Source organism: Physeter macrocephalus, chromosome 4, assembly GCF_002837175.3.
Source record: "Physeter macrocephalus isolate SW-GA chromosome 4, ASM283717v5, whole genome shotgun sequence".
Lineage (NCBI taxonomy): Eukaryota > Metazoa > Chordata > Mammalia > Artiodactyla > Physeteridae > Physeter > Physeter macrocephalus.
Window position 1 is genome coordinate 75,959,190 of NC_041217.1, and position 9,876 is coordinate 75,969,065.

General features: G+C 38.6%; 1 protein-coding gene across 1 annotated transcript in view; it reads right to left on the reverse strand.

The window, feature by feature from the left end:
- The window catches only part of LOC102994464 (myomegalin), a 35,066-nt gene extending 25,437 nt beyond the window's left edge, over positions 1 to 9,629 (reverse strand). Inside the window, exon 1 of the mRNA XM_028488896.2 lies at positions 9,307 to 9,629. The gene's annotated coding sequence lies outside the window, so the exon portion shown is untranslated. The remainder of the gene's footprint in view (positions 1 to 9,306) is intronic.
- Between the last annotated feature and the right edge of the window lie 247 nt (positions 9,630 to 9,876).

Sequence of the window (9,876 nt, forward strand, 5' to 3'; positions counted from 1 at the left end):
CATTTTTTTTTCACTCACATGTGTTGCCTACTTTTTTGTTTGCTAGGTCATTTAACATATTTCTTATGTTTATTTTCAAGCCCTTGTATAATAGTCCAGCATCTAGGCCACCCGGGGGTTTTCTCTACTGACTGATTTTTTCTTTTGATTATATGTCACTTTTTTTGCTTCACTGTTTCTCTTGTAACTTTGTAATATGTGCCAGACAGTGTGTTTGACAGTGTAGAGACAGAAGTAAATATTTACTCCCAGGTATGGACATACCCATTTTTCTGTTAGGCCTCTAGTGTGAAGGGTTGTGTCAATCTAATGTGTCTGTCTTGAGTTGGGTTTGGTTTTGTTTGATTAATTAGATTTGGTTTTCCACTGGATTCAAATGTTTTTGAGTAGGATCAGACATTTTTTTTCAGCTGGGTTTGGGATCTGAGTACCAGAGAGACTCCGGACATTTTTAAAAATGCATTTCAGCCCAGCAACCAGCTTTTCTGAACCACGAGAGATATATTTCTCCTTTACAGCCTGGGTTTTCACTTTCTGGCTCATAGCAGAGATCTTTTTGCTCTTCAGTTCTGCTGTCAGCTTTCTGCACTCTGCTGCTTCTTCCTGCTACTCTCCTGCTAGTCTTTAGAGGATCCAAGGTATGTGAATGTAAACTCACATTTTTCATTTAAAAAGTAAATCATGAGTATTATAAATGTGTGCATATGTATTTGTATGTTGTGTGTCCATATTAATCGATAGTGTTAAAAAATAACTCAGAGACAATTATGAGTACATAATTCACTCTCATATATGAAGGAGAACTGTTGATCTTCAAATAAAGCACCCCTCCCACCCCGGCCCGCCAAATATATTAAAACAAAATAGATGAGAGGGGAGAAAAGAAAACACAACCAGGGAATGATGGATCTCTCTCTCTCTCCCCTTCCTTTTTTTCATAAGCTGATATTCTGGAATCTCTAAAAGGACAGTCTGAGCAGTCTGCATTAGGAACAATTTCACTGGTCCATGGGAGAAACCAATATCAGTGATTTTGGGGTTTTCTGGATAGCATTGAAAATTTAGCTAAAAATTGTGCATGACAAGTTATGTCTGCCAGTGCCCATCCATTGGAACCTCTGTATTAGTTAGACCAGGTTCGTGCCATTTTCCTCTTCAGAATTTTTAACCTGCCAGCGTTTGGTCAAAATTCTGCTTCTAATGGAGCCAATTTGACTATGGCAGCCTCAGTCTCTTTTTGATACATAATAATCAGTAGGATGTTACCACAGGATAATGGTTCTGTACCAACATTTATACACATGAATATTAGTGGAAGAAGTATGAGTAAAATCACAAATATCATAAGTAATTTGGAATCTATTTCATACCCAATTTTCCAGTTCGCCTAGGCCTAACTAGGAGAATAGGGCTCAAGAATCAGTTTGGTCAACCTTAGCTAACAAGGTAAACTTTTTAATTGACTGATTGATTAATTTTTTAAGTCCTTAGTTCAAAAAGGTAAGATAGCATTTGTGTAGCTGGCCAGTAAATAGTAAAGGGTAATTTCACAATTATGGACTCTTCTAGGTAACACATTTATGCTAATTTGTAGAGTATCTAAAGCTTGAGCTGTTTTATTTATTTGAACCAAAGTCAATGATAAGTTATGGGTCACATGTTCTAGTTTAAGAACAATGGGCCAGAGTAGAAATCCTCATACATCACAAACTGGTGAAATCTATAGAGTCTCAGATCATATCTTTAGCATGTTAGGTTCTTAATTTTATATAAATAATTGCTTTTTTTTCTGTTGTTAGAATGGCCAGATGACAATGGTCCAGGTGGCATTTTTGATTTGGTGAGCATGGGAAAGTCATCTCATTACTCAAAATAATTAATAATAATAATAATAGTAATAATAACTTCAGGGATACACATAGAAAAGGCACAAAATAATTATCTATGAAAATTGAAAGGAGCCAAATACTTTCTGAACTTATAAACAGTAACATTTACCTTTTTAAAAAATACTTAATTTCTTTTATTTTCAATTTATATAAGTGATTGTTAGTATCCATAAACCAACCTAGGCAGTACATCTTTTGAATTTTTAGAGACCTAGTTTGTCTATATGCTCCAGAAGAGAATAAATTATACCAATTTGTTTCCTAATAGTTGCACAAGTGACAAAAGATATGTGTACAAAAATGATGACTACAGCATTATTTGTAATCATAAAACCATGAAACCAACCCACTTTAAAAAACAATGTGTAAAGGGTACAAACAAAGGTACAAACAAAGTTAGAAATGCCTTCATCAAAAGTAAGGCAGAGGATAATAACAATGATCATGATTCTACTGATAACATTATTGATTGAGCAATTACTAAATCCAGGCACATCTGGCTGGTAAGGTACTATTTATACAGTTAAAAAAAAATGAAGTACATAAAATTTGTTACTAGCCCAAGAAGAAAAAGATGATTTCATCCAGAACCAATGCTCTTAAACACAGGTTACATCAGGCCTCTCTTGTTCCTGTTTCTAGAAAGTTCGTGTCTCCCAACTGTACATTTCTTCCCAACAGATCTTCCGCGAGGATATGAGAGGACAAGAAGTGGCCATTAGATGACAGAAAGGTAAGTGAGCAATTCGCTGATACCAGTTTGGATATTGTAAAAGATTTACACCTTCCCCTGGTATGATGGAATGACCAAACTTCGGGTAACGGCAAAATGCACTTACGCCACAGAGACACAGTAAACTTCCTATTTTCATTGTAATAGAGAGACATCTCTCATTTAACACAAATGGATTCCACCCACTTTCTGCAATATGACTAGGCAAGGCAGGCTCCAAAGCCTCATAAAGCTAGGGAGATTAGATCCACAAATTAAGTTGTCACATTTGAAGCCGCTGTGTAGGGTGATTCTGAAACTAGGGCACCTGAATGGTCTCACCCTGCCTTGACCCTAACCAGCTTCAGAAGTCAGTACCCCCCTCCCCAGATGCCCAGGGAGGGCACTCTCCTCACCCCACCACCAGCCGAGTGGGGCCCAAGGCAAGCTTAACACCCAAGTAGCTCATTTAGGACTTGTGGAACCAATGCATTTTGAGAGTCTGAACATACAAATAGACAATGGCTAGATGGCAGAGAGAAATACAGAACTCTGATCCACAACCTGCAGCCACCTGCCCAGGAAACCAACACTATCTAACAATAAACCCTCAGGAAGCTAACCTGCTATAAGTCAGATTTGTAGGAAGTCAGGCTGTTATCTCTAGTAACAATCCAGGAAGCTAAACAATAAGTTCTGGAATAATTGGCTCAAAATGGCCAGGACTTCATTAATAAATGATAGTTTCCCTAATTTTTGTCCCCATTGCAACTTAGAACCAACTAGAGAAAGCCAAATATGCACCCCCAACCAGTCATACAGGATGCCTGGCTTCTAGTTCGTCCACCTACAGCTTCTCCATGCTGACAGCCTCCAATCAGGGCACACCTGAAGCCTTCCCTTTTTTTCACTATAAAGCTTTCCTACTCCTCCTCCTTTGAGCCTCTGCTAAAATGCTAAAGTGACCCTGGCTGACTCCCTTGTAATAATAGCAAGCTCTGAATAAACTGCCTGTGCTTTTCTCATTTGGTTGGTCTTTGTTTATTTCCATACATTGTAGCCTTTAAGCTTTTAGTCCTTTGAAGAACTCTGAGAGCAGAAATAGAAGAAAGGTTTTTCAAAAGGGAGAGTCTTATTTTAAAGGGCTCTATTTTGGTCAATTGATTTTGAAGTGTGCAATGTCCCACATTGCACACTTTGAAGTGTGCATGTCCCACAGGTGGGACAATGGAGGGGCCTACAGGGCACCATCTGTGCTGCTTCAGCTCCACCCACTCAACTCAATTGCATTCAGTCTCAGTGGGTGGTGGGTCAGTGGGTGGGCATGGGGAAAGGGTCAGGGCCAAAAGGGAAACTTCAGGAGGAGGAAAAGAAGAAGGGGAGGCATGGTCAAGGACAATAAGACCTCCCAGGAGTCTTGTGCAGAGACCCAGGCCAGATCCTGAGAGAAGAGAACTGTTTTTATTCTGTATCAGAATGGGGAGGGAGAAATGGAGAGAGAGGACCTGAAAGAGAGAAATGTGCAAGAACCTGTAGTTAGTCAAGAACAAAGTTGGAAAACATTGTGGATGTTTTCACAACAAAAATATTAAAGGACAGGGAGTGGTCAAGATGCTCAAGGAACTCGGGAGAAGAACTGATGAGCACAGTGAGAAGTTTAACAAAGAGTTAAAATATAAAGAAGAACCAAATAGAGCTGAAGAATAACTGAAATAAAAATACACTAGAAGGTAGCAACAGCAGATTAGATGATACAGGGGAATAGAATAGCAAACTGAAAGAGCAGTGGAAACCACTCAAGCTGAAGAGAAAAAGGAAAAACAAATTTTTAAAAATGAGGACAGTTTAAGAGACTTCTGAGACAATATCAAGCATTCTAACATTCACATTATATGGGTCCCAGAAGGAGAAGACAGAGAGAAAGGGACAGAGAACATACTTGAAGACATAATAGCTGAAGACTTCCCTAACCTGGGAGAGGAAACAGACATTCAGGTCCAGGAAGAACAGGGAGTCCCAAACAGGATCAACCCAAAGAGGGTCACACTAAGACATGTTATTAAAATGGCAAAAATTAAATATAGAGAATATTAAAAACAGCAAGGGAGAAACAACAAGTTACATATAAGGGAACTCCCATAAGGCTATCAGCTGACTCTTCAGCAGAAACTCTGCATGCCAGAAGGGAGTGGCATGATATATTTAAAGTGATGAATGGGAAAAACGTAAATACTCTACCCCACAAGGCTCTCATTCAGATTTGAAGGAGAGATCAAAAGTTTTACAGGGCTTCCCTGGTGGCACAGTGGTTGAGAGTCCGCCTGCCGATGCAGGGGACACGGGTTCGTGTCCCGGTCCGGGAAGATCCCACATGCCGCGGAGCGGCTAGGCCCGTGAGCCATGGCCGCTGAGCCTGTGTGTCCGGAGTCTGTGCTCCTCAACGGGAGAGGCCACACAGTGAGAGGCCTGCGTACCGCAAAAAAAAAAAAAGTTTTACAGACAAGCAAAAGTTAAAAGAGTTCAGCACTGTGAAACCAGTTTTTACAAGAAATGTTAAAGGAACTTCTTTAAGCATTAAAGAAAAGGCCACGACTAGAAATATAAAAATTATGAAAGGAAAAATCTCATTGGTAAAGGCAAATATACAATAAAGGAAGTAGATCAACTACTTATAAAGCCTAGTAGGAAGGTTAAAAGACAAAAGTAGTAAAATCATCTATAGCCACAATAAGTAGTTAATGGAAACTCAGAAAGATGTAAAATATGGTGTCAAAAACAGTAATCATAGGAGGAGGGGAGTAAAAATGCAGGGTTGTTAAAATGCATCTGAACTTAAAAGAGATCAGCAACTTAGAATAGTCATACATAGATACAGATATAAAGATTACTATATATAAACCTCTGGTAATCACAAACCAAAAATCTATAATAGATACACACACAATGTTATTTTTAAATGGGTATTTGATAGACGTAAAAGAAATAAATTCAGTTAGAATCTATTTTAGCACTGTAAACTAACTGGTTTAAAAGCAACATCACCCAAAGCTCAATGAGTATCCACTGTGTCCAGGTTTTGGTCTTTAATACCATTGCCCACAAAATGAAGCAGACTTCTTAAAGAGATGACTACTTCTAGGAATGGTGCAGGGGAATTACAAGATGAGCATGGGAAAGCATGGACCAGAAAGCAATGTTCATTAACAAACTACTAGGATCTTTTCAAAAACACATAGCCAGCTTTAAGGAATTCCCAGTGGCGTAAGTTGTGATAATTTGAGCATGAAAAGGAATTGTGATTTTTGTGCAGGGGTCAGTAAACTATGGCCTACTGGCCAAATCTGGCTCACAGCCTATTTTTGTAAATTTTTTTTTTTTTTTTTACATCTCTTAGGTCTTTGGCCCATTTAGAAATTCTCTTTTGTGAAGAAAGTCTATTCCAGTATTTTGCTCATTTTTATATGGCTTGGCTTTTGTAATTATTTCTATGACCTCTCTATACATTCAATACTAGAGTCATTTTCAGTTAAGAATATTGCAAATATCTTCTAGTCTGTGGCTTGCCTTTTTACTTTATGGTGATTTTAGATGAACAAAAGTTTTTAATTTTGATGAAATCTAATTTCTTTATTTTTTCTTTTATTGTTAAGGCATCTTACTCTAAGACCTCTCTCCTAACCCCAGATTGTGAATATATTTTCCTACATTTTCTTCTAGAAGCTTTAATGTTTTAGCTTTCAGCTTTTACATATATGATTCATCTCCTGACCTCAGCACAATACTTAATCACTATAGAATCCATATATTGCTTGCAGACCACCAACCCAGACTCCCCAAAATTTTTACAACCTTTGATGTAAAAACATTCACAATAGTTTCCTGCTCTGCTCTTTGATAACTACAGATACTTGTACTTCCATCTCTCACTCTTTCTTTGGCCCTCTCTTTCCTTCTCTCTCCTCTTCTTATCCCTACAGCTGAGAAAACCAGAAAAACCTAAAACTGAGAAGAAAGACCTGGTCAATCTGTGTTCAGGAGCACAGGTTCTGGTTTGTAAAACTGATTCAGCCCTTGTGTAGCCTTGGACAAGTAACTTAAACTTTATGTGCTTCAATTATTTCTTCTGTAAAATGGGCCTAATAGGAGTAGTCTACTTCATTCTGCCATTGTTAGCTGTGCCTAAATTTAGTAGCTACTCAATCAATAATGTTATACTTAGTAGAAACATCATTTTCATTGTCATTATCCTCTGCATTATTTTTGAAAAACACTGTGCTGATATTTTGCACCTTAGTTTTATGTCTTCGAGAAGTTATTGTAAATGGAATAATGGAATATGAACGCTGTTGTGTTCTGCATAATGGCTCTGAGTTTTATTCATATTGTTGAGTATATCCAAAGTTTATTACTTTTTATTGCTGAGTAGTATTCCATTGCATGGATATACCACACTTTGTTTACCAGTGTCCTATAATGGACGTTTGGGTTGTTTCAAGTTTTGGCTATTGTGAATAAAAATGCTATGAACATTCTTGCTACAATTTTTTTTGTATGGACATGTGTTTTCTCTTGGAAGAATATTTAGGTGAAGTGTTTCTGGGAACAAAAGGATATTTATGTAAATTTATGTTTAAATGTATAAGAAATTGTCAAACCAAAGTGGTTATAACATTTTACAGTCCCACTAAAAATGTATGAGAATTCCAGTTTTTCCACATCTTCACCAAGATTTGATGTTTTCAGACATTATAATTTTAGCCATGCTACTGAGTGGAGTGGTATCTCAATGTAGTTTTAATATCTATTTCTATTATCTAATATCTAATATCTATTTAATATCTATTATCTAATATCTAATATCTATTTAATATCTATTTAATATCTATTTCCCTGACAGCTAATGATATTGAACACTTTTTATGTGCTTACTGGCTATTAACATATCTTCCTCTTTGAAGTGTGTTTAAGCTTTTGCCTGTTTTAAAAAATGGGTGTTTCCGTTTTTAACACTGAACTGTAGTAGTTCGTTATATATTCTGGAGACATAGTCTTTGTCAGATATCTTTTGTAACTATTTTCTTCCAATCTGTGACTTGACTTTTCACTTACTTAATGGTATATTTTCATGAGAAGACTTTTTAATGTTGTTAAAGCCTAATGTATCATTGTATTTTTTACTTCTTTCTGTGTAATATTTAGAAAACCTTTGCTTACTACCAGGTCATAAGGATATTCTCATATATTTTCTTATAAAACGTTATAGCTTTAGTTTGTATGGTTTGATCTATGATCCAACTCAAATTAGCTTTTGTGTATATTGTGAAGTAGGGATTGCAGGTTTTTTCACTACATAGATATTCAGTTGTTCCAGCACTATTTATTGAAATGATATTCTTTTCCCCATTGAATAGCTCTAGTGTCTTTTTAAAAAAATAATTTGACCATATAAGGTGGGTCTGTTTTAGGTGTCTCAATTCAGTTCCATTTATCTATACATGTATCCTTTTGCCACTCCCATACTATCTTGTTTGTAGTAATAAACAGCTTGATAGTAAATCTTAAAGTCTTCCAGGTTTGACTTTTTTACACAGCTCAATAAATTTTGAAATGTGTATATACTAAAGTAGCCACATGTACATCAAGATATGCTGTCACTTAATCCCTCTCATTTAATTGTAGGATACGTGCCTTCACATATTAGGGCTGACCTGTTAGCCAAAGATCCTCTATTGCAGCCTCCAGAGAAAAATCTCCAGTTACCTTCAGAGCTGATTGAGAGACAAAATATCGGCAACATTCAACAATGAATCTAGATTTTTTTTGAAAAAAAAGTTCATTTTCCTTACACCCATGAATACAATGTTTGATTTGCAATTTTCTATTCTTTGTAGGGACAGTCCCCTGGAGGGCCTACCTTAATTTACCAGGCTGATTGTTGAGTATGGGGTTGCAAATTAAAGGCTGAAGTAGAATTTACTTTTATTATATAGAAAAGATGATGGGGAGATGCTGAAAAAGGCTTAGGGAATAGTAAGCTGGAACTAGAAAGTTGATATTAGGATCTTGCAGTGATTGTCAGATTTCGTAGAAAGAGGAGTTAGATGCTACCTATCCAAAGGCAGAAAAAATGTTGGTGGAAAAAAACAATATTTAAAGGCATTTTATTAGGCCTTGTCATTTATATATTATCTTTCCTTTTCGTTTTTGTAAAATTGGCATAAAGCTGGCCTCATGTGTTTGTTATATGACTTGTGGAATGTGTATTTCCATTGAAAACTATTAAAATTAAAATTATCATTATGAACGTCCTAGATTTATCTTAAGTTCCACCAACAGGTCCCAACCTAAGGGACAAACCTACCTGGCTGAAGTGCCTTTCCTGGGTCTGTGTCATTAACAGTAGTTGCTTTCCCTAGTGTATTGATTTTCGTATTTCCCCCACACCTGAAAGTCGTCCTTCAAAACCAGCCATAAACCGTTTCCTTTGCTAAAAGATTTTAAAGTACTCTTATCCCAAGTAAGTGCATTTAAAAAATTGACGTATCTGTTGCATCCTTGGAATCCATCAAAAGCCAACGGAGAGACGTTCAAGTGCTACAAGTTCAAGTGCTGCCCATCTGGGGAGGCGGAGGGGCTGCTTACTCGCTGGCCGCCTGGCCACGGTTGTCTGCTTTGGCTCCAACTGCTCAGGGGAACTCGACTCACCTTCACCAGCGCCGGGAGGACCGGGTCGCTGCGGACGCCGACTTCATCTTCAGGGTGCGTTTAGATGAGGAATTCGCATGGGATTTCTTCTGTTTTCACCTCTCCCTCTGTCTCTTCAAGACCGTTTTTGGATCCTGACTGGACAGGACTTGAAGGAGAGGCTGCCCTTCTCCTACAGGTCTCTTCCTGCCCGGACGTTACTGCCCGCGAGGGAGAACGAGAGGAGCCGGGAGGGCAGCGGGTGCCCGAGAACCACAAAGTCGCCGCCTGCGCCCGCGCGCACCGCGCCCCTGCGTCTCGCGGGCCGCGGGCAAATTGAATCAACACCGCCGGAAGCTTCTCCGATGGCGCCAGGCTAGGTGTGGGGCTCCCGACCTGGCGAGAGGGCCCCCGCTGAGGCGACCCGGCCCTGCCCCCGGCCCTCTAGGACAGGCCCGGAAGAGGCCGATTTGGACCGGCGGAGCCAAGAAAAGTCTCAACCGCGGCCCGGCCCCGCGCTCCCGAGGTTAAAGGTCTCAAACCCTTAAGTCTTAGCGGACCAAGCGTCGCGAGTTGAATCTATTTCCACGC